The sequence below is a fragment of the Nicotiana tabacum genome, chromosome 7, assembly GCF_000715075.1.
Source record: "Nicotiana tabacum cultivar K326 chromosome 7, ASM71507v2, whole genome shotgun sequence".
NCBI lineage: Eukaryota > Viridiplantae > Streptophyta > Magnoliopsida > Solanales > Solanaceae > Nicotiana > Nicotiana tabacum.
The window spans coordinates 50231676-50245430 of record NC_134086.1 but is presented as its reverse complement, the minus strand read 5'-3'; the positions used below and the strand labels follow the sequence as shown (position 1 = coordinate 50245430).

General features: G+C 40.0%; 1 long non-coding RNA gene across 3 annotated transcripts; it reads left to right on the top strand.

Moving 5' to 3' along the window:
* Nucleotides 1-3827: 3827 nt before the first annotated feature.
* Nucleotides 3828-11990, top strand: LOC107828895 (uncharacterized). Of its 3 annotated transcripts, none has more exons than XR_012711625.1 (9): nucleotides 3828-4103; nucleotides 5787-5848; nucleotides 7369-7438; nucleotides 7797-8069; nucleotides 8301-8362; nucleotides 8646-8826; nucleotides 8914-10960; nucleotides 11041-11211; nucleotides 11278-11990. It is a non-coding gene; the product is annotated as an uncharacterized LOC107828895 (long non-coding RNA). The 3 variants fall into 3 exon arrangements; XR_012711624.1 differs by having other exon boundaries at nucleotides 8452-8826; XR_001657805.2 differs by having other exon boundaries at nucleotides 8301-8826.
* Nucleotides 11991-13755: the final 1765 nt, after the last annotated feature.

The window sequence follows — 13755 nt, the reverse complement described above, 5'->3', positions numbered from 1 at the left end:
TAAGAAAGTAGATTATTAAACACGCGCCTAAAGAGACTATCGTGTTATTATTTTGGGAAGGCCGTGAAATTCGCTAAACGGCCCTCCTGAATTCTAAGTAATTTAAAACAAGTATTTACTGAGGGCCCCGCAATTTGTATTTTTATTCGGCGAGGCTCATCTCATTCTCGTTTTTTTAAAAAGGAATTTGCAACGTCGTGGAAACGCATCTCAGACCACGTCACAATCAATGTACCCGTGATTAGAGACACATTTCGATTTCGCTGAGACTTGGATTTGGGTCACATAAATGAGCACCCGAGCTTAAGGAGATAATATTATTAAAGGCGCGCCTAAAGCAACTAGCGCATTATTATTTTGGGTAGGGCCGTGAAATTTGCTAAACGGCCTATCCCGGAATCTAAGTATTTAATACATACATTTTTGTGAGGGCTCCGCAGTCTGTACACTTTTTATTTTTGGTGAAGCTTGTCTCGTTTTTTTTTTTATTATTTATTTATTTTTTTCAAAAGAAAAAAAAGGGATAAGGCTAAAATAACTACATTCTTTGCTACTTTGCGAGGTCATAGGTTATAGATTGAACCTATTTGATGAAGCGAGTATTTTTCCGCGGAATTAAAATTGCTACTATAATTTCAACATTACTACCACATGTATAAACAACTATTAAGACAAACTAAATAATTAACACCTTTCATGCAAACCTCTATTACGACAAATATTTGGACAACAACAATTTAAACATGAAGAAACAAAATGTCAAATAGCTACTTAAAATAACGAAACAACGGAAAAGACATTCACGGCCAAATTTCAATACCATACGGATTTAATTATCAAATATAGCAATTCGCAATCATCATGTATATATGTCTCGCGTAATTTCGCGTACTATCCGCATGAACTAGGATTGTATTTCAACAAACACCTATACATATTACTAAACAACAAACATGAAGGACACGGGCAGAGATAACCTACTTGAGATTAACGTCCGATGCGTTGGACCTGTGACGAAACCTCGGACAACAACCTCGACGTACCGGACCTCGACGAACCAAAGACGACCTCAATGGAGACTGAAAGCTCGACCCAATACTTTCAACACACGAGATGTTGGCTGCCTTTTGGATTTTCTCGACGCAGCAGGTTTGTTGTGGTGTTTGGACAGAACGGATGAAACAGTGGTGGTGGGTCGACGAGGGGTTGTTTGCTGGCGGTTCAGGCGTGCGAGGGGGGGGGGGGGGGGCTGCTGACGGGTGGTTGCTGGAAATGGAGTGGTCTGTTTGGTAATGGTGTCTAGGTAGTGGAGTTTGGACGTGAAGGAGTTAAGAGGAGGAGGAGTGACGATGGAAGGAAGGTGAGTGAGTTGGTGTCGTCGATGGCTTTGGACGATGCAGCAGTTCTGCTGCTTGACGGGTGGCTGGGTTCAAACATTGGGAGGGGGAAGCTGGTGGTTATGGTGTTGTTTGGTGGTGGCGATGGTGGGTTTGCTTGGACATGGGGGAGTATGGTATGGTCGCTGGGTAGTGACGACGATGGCAGTGACGGGTTGACGACGGGAGGAGCTGGTGGGTTTTTCGTTGAAGGTTGGTGGTTATGGCGTCGGGCAGGTGGTCGACGGTAGGGTTCGACGGGCCTGTTTGGTTGACGATGGTGGAGCTGGGAGGTTGCGGACGTAGGTGGTGGCGTTTTGGACGTGAGGTTGAGGGGTGGGGAAGCTTTTTGTCGTGGTCTCGTGAAGCTGGTGGAGGGGGAGTTGGTTTTTACAGTAGGGTTTCTCAGGAGGAAGAAGAGGCTACAGTGCTTCTTGAAGAAGAAGATGAATAGTGCTCTGCCCAAAATTTTTTTTTTGTCCGATTTTCTTTCTTTGTCCGTGTATTTGATCCCTTTGGCCAAGACAAATGAGCCCCACGCGTGGTGGGGTTCGAGGCTTGTGTTCCCCACGCGTGGTGGGGTTCCCCGTGTATGGGATTCCGTCCGTGTTCCCCACGTGTGGCGGACTCGGATTATTATGGGCTAGGTCCGAAAATTAGGCCTAAAAGCGGGTAGTTTGAACCCGAATATTATTCTTTTGCCCGGACCCGAGAAATAGGAACACGTTGCTTAACTAGTCCTATGTAAGCAAAATAACTACCAAAAATAAGACTAGTATTTAAACAAAACTATATCTTTTAAATATTTTTCAAGATTTAAAATAGCTACAAAATATTAATAAAACTATTTTTGTAATTTTCGTAAATATTAAGATAAAATATGAAGTAATATTTTTTGTATTTTTCAAAGTTAAAATGACTATAAAATATTAATAAAACTATTTTTTTTGTAATTTTCGTTTTTTAATAAAGACAAAATATAAAGTAATATTTTTTGTATTTTTTCCAAAATTAAAATGACTATAAAATATTAATAAAACTATTTATTTTGTAATTTTCGTTTTTTAATAAAGACAAAATATAAAGTAATATTTTTTGTATTTTTTCAAAATTAAAACGACTACAAAACATTAATAGAATTATATTTTTTTGTAATTTTCGAATTTATATAAAGTACCAAAATAAAGTACAATTTTTTTTGTATTTTTCAAGTTTATGAGAAATACATAAACTAAAATTTATATATATATTTTTGTGATTTTTCTTTTTGCAACGAGATAAAGCAAAATAGTTAAAATGACTATATTAGACCCAATTACATATTTACGCTAAAAAAATGTGAAAATCCTCGGGGAGGGTCAAAAATCACGTGCTTACAATATGGATATAAGACCCTGTACGTTTGAAGAATTTCGGAACTACTATATATTGGCTTGATATGTATTTTCTTTGAAGTAAATCTATTTATCTCTTTAGTTGTTCATTGTGCACTTATGTATTATAAAGTACACATATTGGATGCAGTCATTACGATTTAGGGGTAGATTATTTGTTTGCTTGAACCATGCGCGTATGCATTGCAGCAGAGAATAATTGCAATGGCTTCTCTTAGTTATTTCACTGCCTTGGAGATCCTATTTTATTAACTTTTTGGTGTTTCATGTAGATGATATACATTTATTTGTTTATATTTCTTGAGGATGTAGAAGCATGTTATAATAGCCTCTCCAGATGGAACAAGACCGTTTTTTTGTCATAGACTATTCATTAGATTATAGGGGATTTGTAATAAGACCCCGTAAGTTAACAACCTTGATACCGTTAGATACATATTGATATGATATTTATATTGAGTGGAACGTTTTTGTAAAAAGTTTGTAAAAAAATAAATAATATAATTTAATATAGTTATTAATATTACTGCTTTCAAATATATTTTAAATTATACACATAATATGAGGAAGTTTATGAGATTTTCTTTATTGTACGGATAGAAATTATTTTCTTATAAGAAAAGAAAGTTATCCTTTTACCATTTTAAGAGTTAAGCATACGAGAACTTTTACTCTTTTGTATGAGATTAGAAAAATTATAAGTTGAGAAAATATATGTATTTATACATAGATGTTTCAATAAAATAATACTGTATGTATTTATTTTATACGGTACCACATGACCGTAATAGTACGGTGTATAAAAATATAAAGTGTATTAAAAATAAATAGAATATTAAGTAATTTGAAATAATTTTTAATTATGCGGGTAATTGGTTAATTACCGGGTGATGAAATATTACCTAATTAACTAATAAGTTGGATAAGATTAAATTTTCCCCTACCCCACGTGGCAGCCCCTTTCTTTCATTTAAGTGACTCTTACCTTAAAGTTGCAAGGTGGCAACATTTAAGAGAATTGCACATTACCTCATTTAGTTAAGGAAGTGTTGGACAAGAGATTTTAGCACATTATATTACAAAGTTTTACTTTGCTTACTGCAAAAGCTAGAGGAGATGCACTTTCAATCTAATTCTCTAAATAAAATCTATGCTATTTGCTCCTAGGTTGAACGGAAGCTTGTAATATGATTCCTTGGAGATTCATCCAGAATGTGTACCTGCACACCAACATGTTTTGATCACTGCCAACATGAAGCTAGTGAAGTACAAAAGCTAGAACTTCAAAACAATGTCCAATTCTAATTCGTTGAAGTTTCTTCTTACAGACTGGGTAAGTTTGGCCTATACTTCTATGGTTTCCATAAAAAAGTATTACCAAAGAAAAGCATAGCTTCCTATTACAAAGTTAGGAAATGGTCTAGACATATTCGTAATAAACATAATGCTCTATTTCATATGACTATTATATGATCGTTTTTCTTGATTAGCATGTTTAATTCTTATGTATATAGTCACTTGATTCTTAGCAACTGTTGTTTAAATACTTCAATTTCGTTGTTATTTTATATTTGCAAGCTAAGATTTATTAATCCTCATATAGCTTTAATTTTCAGATTTTGAGATATCGTTTTATCGACAATTCTTAAACAATAAACGAAACAGACCTTTGTTTAAGTTTTTTATTGAGTTCTCGTCTATAATGAAAAACTTTAGAAGTTATTTGCTTATTCTGTTTTATACTTTAATTATAGAGATTTTGATTTAGGCTTGAAAGAGTACATGAATTTAAGTTAGATCAAAGAAAGGGAACAAATAGCATGTACTATCGAGAGTTTCTGTCACGTTAAGATAATTCAATAGATCAAAAATTGAATTTTCCGTTCTCTCAATTCTTGCTACACATGCATTGATCATATGAAAATTTTTATCCATAATTCTAGTAGATTGAAGTTATATATTTACTGTGGGCGGAGCCGGTCCTTCGGTTCGGCCGAACCCATTAACTTTAGTTCAAATCTTATATTTATCTTAATAAATTTATTAAATATGTTCAAATTATTAATTTAGAATACAGTAACTAACTTGAAAGAATTAAAATTTAAACCCATAATTTTTAACTCCATTTGAAGATGGTGGGATATTATGTATTCTTCTTTCCCTTGTTATTGATTTTTTTTATTGTGGGTCCTTTTCCATAAAATGATGGCTTAATAGCCGCAACCAGATAAATTAGACTTTGATTTGTGGAGAACATAATGTTCTGATGAATTTTTGAATTCCCATATGTCTTATTGTTACATCTTCTATTCATGGATCTTAGAAAAATACGTAAGTTGAAAAAAAGTATATTTCATGATATTAAAAAGAGGTATAATGGTCTTATGACGTTTCGAGAAGTTTTATTAATGTACTTCTTATATATTGCATTCACATGTGCATTTACCCATGACTCAGATGGCGTTATATACGCGTATATATATGTATATGGGATATGGGAAAAGGTTACGACGTTATATACGCACCACCACCTGATCAGTTGGTATATGTTGATGATTTTCCCACAGTGACCGAGATGATATGATGGGATTCCCTCAGAGGTGTGATAATGTTATGACACATGTACCTATGTATATATGTATGTATATATATGTATATGGGATATGGGAAAGTTTATGGCGTTATATACGCACCACCACCTGATCAGCTGGTATACATTGATGATTTTGGCCACAGTGGCCGATATGATATGATGGAATGCCCTTAGAGGCTATGATGATGTTACGAACACATGTACCCATGCACGACATGACATTCATACGCATATGCATAGCACTATAAGTATTTCATGATTTACAGAGTCATCCAAACTTACAGTTTAAGTCATTTACTCTATATTTCTTCCATATCTTTAGTTAATGTTGACTTATTGTTATGTTTCAGTTCTGCCTTACATACTCAGTACAGTATTCGTACTGACGTCCTTTTGTTGGGGATGTTGCATTCATGCCTGCAGGTATAAACAATTAGTTTGACGAGCCCTCATAGTATACAAGAGTAGCATTCAGCAAAGAATCGGTAAGACTCTACCTCATTCGGAGTACAGCGAGTCTATGAGTCATTCTGTCAGAGTTTTGCTACAAACTTATGGGTAGGCCGGTACCCTGTCCCATTTGATATCGAATTGTGACGACCCGGCCGGTCGTCTTAAGAATTAACGCCCCTATCCCCTATTAATTGCTTTCTCCAAGTTTATTTTTGCTATTTTGATTTGCCGGGATGTTTGGTTTTGAGTTTCGGAGAGTTTTGGGACACTTAGTCCCTAAATGAGAGCTTAAGTGTTGGAAAGTTGATGGTAGTTGGAGCAATGTGAAGACAATCTCGGAATGGAAATCCGATGGTTCCGTTAGCTCTGTTGGAAACTTTCGGATTTAGGAGCATGATCGGATTGTGTTTTGGAGGTCCGTAGCTAATTTAGGCTTGAAATGTCGAAAGTTGAATTTTTGGAGTTTCCGGTCCGATAGTGAGATTTTGATCCGAGGGTCAGAATGGAATTCTGGAAGTTGGAGTAGCTTCGTAGTGTTGAATGTGACGTATGTGCAAAATTCAGGTCATTCGGACGAGGTTTAATAGACTTTTTAATCGAAAGCGCATTTCTAGAGTTTTGGAGTTCTTAGGCTTAAATCCGAGGTTAAATTGGTGTTTTGGTGTTGTTTTGAGCGTTCCAAAGGTTGGAATAAGTTTGAATGATGTTTTGGGATTGGCTGGCATGTTTGGTTGAGGTCTCAGAGCCCTCGGGTGAGTTTCTGGTGCTTAGCGGAAGTTGAATTTGGAGTTAGGAAGGTTTTTACATTGTTGGCATCTGTCATAACCGCAACTGCGGTTTGGGTCCCGTAGGTGCGGAGCCGCAGAAGCGGCATTTCAACTGCAGAAGAAAAATTGGGGAGTCCAGCAGGAGCCGCAGATGCAGTGGAGCCATCGTAGAAGCGGAGCTGGGAAGGAGCTACAGGTTCCGCAAATGCGGAAGTAATACCGCAGAAGCGGTGCTGCATCTGTGAAAAGGGAATCGCAGGTGCGGATCCAGGCCTCTAAGTGAAAGTCGCAGGTGCGACCTTTTTTTCCGCAAAAGCAGGACCGCAGATGCGGAAACAGCTGGGCAGAATATAAAAATTTCAAAACGAGGGTTTAGCCATTTTTGAGAAAACTTAAGCTTGGGAGCTCGAATTTGAGTGAAATTTTGAGGAATTTTCAGAGCTATCGATTGGGTAATGATTCCTAACTCCTTTTTTTCTTGTAACCCGTTAATCTAAACATTAATTCATCATTTAATTTCGGGAATTTGTATGAAAATTGGGCAAAAGTTCTTTGGTCAAGAATTTGAGTTTTGATTGGGGATTTGACATTGGATTGAAATAATTTTTATATGGTTAGACTCGTGAGGGTGTGAGGATTCTGGAAATGTGGATTTTATCTGGTTCCAAGACGTGGGCCCGAGGGGCGTTTTGGTCATTTTACATAGTTTCACGTATTAGCTTAGAATTTAATTGTAGAATCAGTTACTTGAAGTGTTATTTACATTATGAAATTGAATTGAATAGATTTGGGCCATTTGGAGTTGAGTACTCGTGGCAAGAGCGTGGTTTCAGATTGCTTTTGAGCCGGTTCGAGGTAAGTGGCTTTCTAACCTTGTGTGGGGGACCTTCCCCTTAGGATATAATATATTTGATAATTGAAATGCCTTGTACGTGAGGTGACGAGCGCATACTTGAACTAATTGTTGAAAATCTGGTTTTTCCTTAAGTATTTCAAATTAAGTTCTTTTTCCTGTTTTATTCTACTTGTGAATTTAGCCTGTTGCTAGTTTAGAAAAGCATGTTTAGCTGACTTAATTGCCTATTTGCTTAAACTGCCTTAATTGCATTACGTGAAGCATATTAGGATAGAATTAACTGTTTACTTGGTACGAAATTTAGCTTAATTGGGTATTCGTGTGTTGCTGCTGTGTGTTTTTACTTTGGGACTACAGGACGACATCCCGGGAGATCCCCGTACGTATTTATGATCCGAACTGAGGTGCAGGATACCAAGAGATTTCTGGCACGTATATTGAGGATACCAAGAGATCCTCGAAATACCAAGAGATCCCTAGCATATATTGAGGATACCAAGAGATCCTCGGGATACCGAGAGATCCCTAGCATTTATTGAGGATACCAAGAGATCCCTAGCATATATTGAGGATAACCAAGAGATCCTCGGGATACCAAGATATCCCCGGTTATCATCCTTGTTATGAGTGGTACTTCCTTGTTGTTTGCCTTCATCTCTGTTTCCGTTATTGTACTCTTATTATCCTGTATAGATTCTTACTGTAGATTCTCAATTGCACTGCTTATCTTATCCTGTCATCTTTATATTTTATTTAACCTCAGTAGGGCCCTGACCTTCCTCGACCGAGGTTAGGCTTGGCACTTACTGAGTACCGCTATGGTGTACTCATGCCATTTCTGCGCATGTTTCTCATGTGCAGATCCAGGTACCGCTACTCAGGCCTATCATCCTTGAGGAGGCGAATGCTCTAGAGACTTCGAGGTACATCTTTTGTATCCGTAGACCGAGAAATCCCTTTCTATTCCTGCTTTTAGTATTTTAGCCCTTATGTATTTTTCTGTTCTTATTAGGCATTCCGGAATTAGAGCCATGTAGTATTGATCTTAGCTTGTGATTCGTGGGTTTTCGGGTCTTGGATTTATGTTTTGGTATTGAGGGTTAAGCATGGTGTATGCCGAGCGGCACGTTTAAACACTGTTACTGCTTTATTTCTGTTTTAAATTGTTTACTTCCGCAAAATTTTGGTTTTTCTTTCGTAAATTAGGCTTACCTAGTCGTAGAGACTAGGTGCCATCACAATGGTTCACAGAGGGCGAACTGGGGTCGTGACAAGTTGGTATCAGAGCTCTAGGTTCATAGGAGTCATGGATCACAAGCCGATTTATTAGAGTCTCGCTGATCGGTACGGAGACGTATGTACTTATCTACGAGAGACTATGTAACTGGTAGGAAAATTCCACTTTATTTGATTTCCTTGTCGTGCGATATTTTGATATCACAATTCTAAACTTCTGTCTTCTATTCTCTCACAGATGGTGAGGACACGCACTACCCAAGATGATCAGGCACTTGCGCCCCCTACTGCAGCCGTTAGAGGCCGAGGCCCGGGTAGAGGCCGAGGACGCGACATGGTGCAGCCAGAACACCTGTGCGAGCTGCCGCTGAGGTACTACCAGTAGTTCCAGCCGGAGTCCAAGCACCTGATATGCCTACTGCTACTACTACTCCAGCCTTCAAGAGACTTTGGCACAGTTCATGAGCATGTACACCACCTTGGCTCAGGCAGGGTAGCTTCCCCTTGCTGCAGCTACATCTCTGGCCGGGGGAGGAGCATAGACTCTCGCCGCTCGCACTCCTGAGTAGCGAGTGCATGTCGAGTAGGTCCCTAAGATTATTCCTGCACCGCTTACAGTGTCAGTTTAGCCCGAAGATAGGGCAGCGGCTTCCGAGGAGGAGCAGATGAGGCTTGAGAGGTTTAAGAAGTACAAGCCTCCGGTTTCAGCGGTCTAGCATCGGAGGATGCTATGGGATTTCTAGATGAGATTTACCGCATTCTCCATACCTTGGGTATATTAGGATCGAGCGGGGTTTCCTTCACTACCTTCCATCTTCGAGGTGCCGCTTATGAGTGGTGGCGCACCTATGATTTAGATAGTCCAGATGAGGCTGCTTCACTGACTTGGGCTCAGTTTTCCCTTAGGGACGCATGGCGCACCGAGTTTGAGCATTTGCGCCAAGGTGCTATGACTGTCTCAGAGTGTGCCGTCCGTTACACTAGTTTGGCTAGGCATGCACCAGCCTTGGTTTCCACTATTTGCGAGAGGGTTTGTCGGTTTATTGAGGGCCTTATTCCCAACATCAGGTCTAGCATGGCTCGTGAGTTGGAGATGGACATTTCTTATCAGCAGGTGGTGAGCATTTCTAGGATGATTGATGGTATGCATGCTAGGGAGAGAGAGAGAGGAGATGTAAAGCCCCAGAAAATCTTGCTAAGTAATTTAGGATTTCGTGGTGCCAAGGTAGGCTAATTTTTTTATTTGTGTGTGAAAAAGAGGATTCATGATATAATGCATATCAATTGGATATGTTAATAAGCGTATAAGTCATATTATAAGTTATTTGGGGTCTAAGGAGATGCCTAAGTCTAAGCCAAGTTGAAAATTTTTATAATAGACTAAAGTTGTAAATGAGTACGCACAAGACCTCACTTTGGACAAGCATATCTTCATTTATATAAGATGTTGTGTGATGAACAATCTATCAAATTAAAGCTCTTTAAGTCTAGTTTGCAAATCATCAAACCGTTCATCATTTGGAGGTGTATACAGAAAGTTATGACCATTTTATCAGACCTATGTCAGATGCGCGTCTGCGGCTCGGCCGGGGGAAAATTGAGAGTTTCTTCCTCCCGAGCACGGTATGAGCGCGGCCACCGTGTCCCGAGCACGGTTTGACCACGGTTAAGAGGCCTCCGAACTGGCGAGTGCTTAAATCGAACCATCTCGATTTAGAGAGGTCGATGGGAGAGCTTTAACTGAAGCTCCCGAACCAGAAGGAGGTGAGGCCATGCCCCAAACTAGGGGGTCGAGAAGGAGACCGGAGATGAGACTCCTCGAGCAGAGGAAAGTGCCTCGAAAGATGCCCTTGGGGTGATTGACCTCGCCGGGTCTCCTCAATTTTCAGATGCCATGATCCATGAGGCCGGTATGCTAGAAAGTCGTTCTTATGAGGGGCCTCAGGGGCAACAGATATCTATAACTTCTTATATGGGTTAGAGTCTACTACCCTAGAGGATGTCACTAGGCTCGGAGACTTGCCGGTTCCAAAGAAGGTACCATCATCGTAAGTCAGTGGGTCTTCCTCGAGCCTAAAGTTAGTGGATTGCTTCCCTACCCCGAATGTTGACTCTGACCGAAAGCGGTCAATAGTTTTCTCTATCCCGGAGGATGCTCAGGTTTTATCTATCCCCGTAGGGGTTACTAGCTATCTTCGGTATTTGGGGACCGAAGAAGATCAGGCAGTGATGGACAAGGTAGAAACCCCTGCCTATTCGATGAAGCTCAACAAGCGTTGAATCGGGTAACTTCGAATGTCTTTTTTCTTATGTATTTTAAACTTAAAGTTGTAAAAAATCATAACACCTTCCTTTATACTTGCAGGATTTGGTGCTCCACCATGATACTTTCCTCCGATACCGGGAGGCATTAACCCATCACGAGGCCGAGGTTCGGGATCTCACTGAGAAGAGGGACACCTACAAGCTTCTTAGTGAAAAGCCTCAGGGCAAGTTAGAAGTGGCTTGGAGGGAACATGCTAAGATGGCCGAGCAGGTAATAAGAGTACTTCATAATAGTGAAGACGAATTGGACATAGTGGCTAACGATCCGATCCTGCAGGTTCGACAGATGCTTGAAGAGATCGGGCAGCTCCAGGTACAGGTAGATACGATACAAGCCGAGGTTGAGGAGTTGAAGAAAAATATATGCCTCTTAGCCTCGAAAAAGGAAGCTATCCAAGCACAACTAGATTCGGCTGAGGCCCAGCTCCGGGCTGCAAAAGAGAAGACCTTGGTGCAGGCCAAGAAAATCGAGGAGCTCCAATCTTAGTTGGACTTGGCTACTTCTGGTAAAGAGAATCAGGCCAAGGAACTCGAGACGGCCAAATCAGAGGTGGTTGTGGACAAGACCAAGGCTGAAGCTAAAGTGGCCCAGTACAAGGTTGATGTCGAGGTGATTTAGGTGCAGGCTAAAAGTATGGTGGATCATGCAAGGTGGCAAGCTCGAAGGGAAGCCGTTGAGGGAATCCATGCTCAGAACTTCGATATACTGGCTGAAATCGAGAATGCCAAAGTATAAGAAGCCAGGGCCCGGAAGCTGGCCTTTCCCGAGGAAGATTCCGAGAGTTAAGCATGTTTGAAGACGGGGAACATCCCGTAGATGAAGATGCTGCCTCCGATGGGGACCTGGACACTTAGGCCTTTATATGTTTTTATTTTTTGCATCTTTTTGAGGCTGTTTCGTCTATTGTAGATTTTTGTATTGGGACATTTTGGCCTTTGTAAAAAGATAATTGGGTAAATATATATACAAGGCTTTCTTTCCCCCTTCGACTTTTAAATTTTCCCTTTGCTTTATCACTTGTATTCACAAAGGCCGGAATTCCTTAGCATAAAATAACTTAGGTTATGTTTGAAAGTTCAAAGTAACCTCGCCTTTACATTGCTCTGTTTTGAGGCGACTTGGGGTTCGGTGTTACCGTAAACTTTCTCCCAAAGTAGGTAATTCAAATTATAGTTTTCCAAGGGTAGCCTTTAAAATCGGTCATGAAAAAACAATTTTCTTTTTGAAGGCCTATCTTTTGTTACGGTTCTTAAACGTCTCCGAGCCGTGTTAATATAGTCTTAGACTTTTAGTACAGGCGTCGCCCGATGGGCTTCCCTTTCCGAGTTACCCAGGCCTTTCTATGATAATAGTCCCCGAGTGGGTATGGTCGTGGCCTCTAAAATCCGAGGGTTGCCTAATAGGTCTTATGCTCCCGATGTTTAATAGCTCGATCTATTTGAGTTTGTTTTTCGGATGGCAGTCCCTGAGTGAGGGAGTGATCATCCGTACTTCAGTTATAAGCGGCCCTTGAGCTCGTTACTCTTAGGAGATCGGAAGTATGAAATTCTTTAAGGGATGTAGAGAGGAAATTTTTAAAAAATAAGATAATTTCAAGGAAAGTACTTCTCTTTATTCTTGTACAAAACAGTTATACATGCGTACATGTTTTATGCCAGGGCTCGAGTAATCTATGTGGGCATGGTTCATTTGACCGTTTTGCCCTTACAACAAATCCTACCTGTCGAGACCCTTCCATTATGAAGTAATTTCCTCGCTAAAGTCAATATCCGAGGGTAATGCCCTCTAGTATTCGAGGTTGATTGTAGAGGAATCTCATATACTGTAAACGCAGTCTTCGACATTGTTTCGTGATCGGCCTTTGATTCTAAGTTAGCATTATCCACTATTGCCTTGTTAAAAACCTTGTCGGAAAACCCATTTGGGACAAATCGGTCTATGGAAAAAAAAGTGCAACGCGTGCTTTCAGACCTAAAATTTCGTGCTGCTTCTTGTCTATTACCTGAAAATATTAGTCTACAATAAAAGAAAATGAACTGGGTCGTACCTTACTAGTAATATTGTTTTAGGTGAGTTACGTTCCAATTGCTCAGTAGTTGTTCTCCGTTTATCATTCTGAGCTTATATGATCCTTTCCCGGTGACTTTGAGAATCTGGTATGGTCCTTCCCAGTTCAAACCCAATTTCCCTTCGTTTAGATTCCGGTGTTTAGTGTGACCTTCCCTAGTACTAATTCCCTGATATTGAAGTATCGAAGGTTGGCCCTTCGATTGTAATACCTCTAGATCTGTTGCTTTTGGGCGGCCAATCGGACAAGGGCGGCTTCACGCCTTTCATCCAATAGTTCCAGGCTTGTATTCATTGCCCCGTCATTTGATTCCTTTGTTGCATATCAGAATCTGATACTTGGCTCTCCGACTTTGATCGGTATTAAATCTTCGGCGCCATAAACCAAAGAGAACGGTGTAGCCCCGGTACTGGACTTCGAGGTTGTGCGATATGCCTAAAGAACTTGGGGCAGGATCTTCTTCCATTTTTCCTTGGCATCGGTTAACCTCTTCTTAAAGTTTTGGATTATGGTTTTGTTGGTTGATTTGGCTTGTCCATTTCCACTAGGATGATAAGGTGTCGATAAGAATCTTTTGATCTTCTAGAAACTTGGTCAATTTGCTGCCGATAAATTTTTTCCCATTGTCACATACAATTTCAGATGGCATCCCGAACCGACATATGATGTGGTCCCAAATAAAGTCG